Raw genomic sequence first — 1,117 nt, forward strand, 5'->3', positions numbered from 1 at the left:
GAGAGAGAGAGAGAGAGAGAGAGAGAGAGAGAGAGAGAGGCCCAGTTTCGCTGATCGTTTCCGCATCAGCCACGCGTGAATGGCGAGCTTTGTTTCCAATGCAGCACTCGATGTAGCGAGCAGCACAGCACGCTGGTGTATAAGCAGCAGCTGACTATCTGCCCTGGCCATCATCGCATGTCTGTCGGTCTCTCACACCACCCTTCTCTCTTTTCTTCTGCCTTCTTCTCTCTCTCTCTCTCTCTCTCTCTCTCTCTCTTTCTCTTTCTCTCCCTTGTGTGCTCTCTTTCGCACTATGGTTCGCTCTGTGTCGCTCTTTCTCTTTCTCGCTTTCTCTACTACCCATCTCTCCGTCCATCCCTCCGTCCCTTCCACCCTCTCTCTCTATTGCTCTCTCGCTCTCTTTCTCGCTTTCCCCCTCTCCTTCTGCTTCCCTTCTCTCCCACCATCCCTCACTCGCTCCGCCTCTGTCTCGCTCTCTTCATCATGTCACAGCAGTAATCGACCGTGACCGCACTACACGCAGGACAGACACGCGAACCGATGAATCGAATGCTCGACGAAAAAACCACGGCGCCGTAACTTTATTTTTTAAACCGGATCAAATCCTCGTTATATGCAAACGCAAACACCAAGCAACCGCGAAAAAAGATTGCCGCCGCGTTTGAAATGAACTGAAAATAGTGAATCAGTAGAAGGGTAACGCGTACATATAGTAGGCGTCCCGACAATTCGGCTTTATTTGAATAAGGGGTAGTATAACGCCCGAGTAATGGACGCGCGTGAGTGAATACGGGTGTCTATCAATGCGTGCGCGCGTGCATTGTGTCGTACGCAAGTGAGAATCTAGTTTTCGCAATCATTTTAAAACACATCTAGGACCAAAATGCAGAGACTTCGAGAACTTGAGATTTAATTAAAATCAATCTTCATTTGCACACTGCTCGGGATGGTTGTTGCGAGTCCAGCCACAATCCAGATAATACGGCTGCAGTGTGTTATAGTCGCGCCTTCCACCAATAACCACTATTAGTGCATCACGTGATAAATCGTTGAAATTCCATTGGATAACGCAGCAGGCACTATGAAGCAATAGTGAGCGCCTGAGCGGGCAATA

This window comes from Priapulus caudatus, unplaced genomic scaffold (genome assembly GCF_000485595.1).
Source record: "Priapulus caudatus unplaced genomic scaffold, Priapulus_caudatus-5.0.1 Scaffold425, whole genome shotgun sequence".
Lineage (NCBI taxonomy): Eukaryota > Metazoa > Priapulida > Priapulimorpha > Priapulimorphida > Priapulidae > Priapulus > Priapulus caudatus.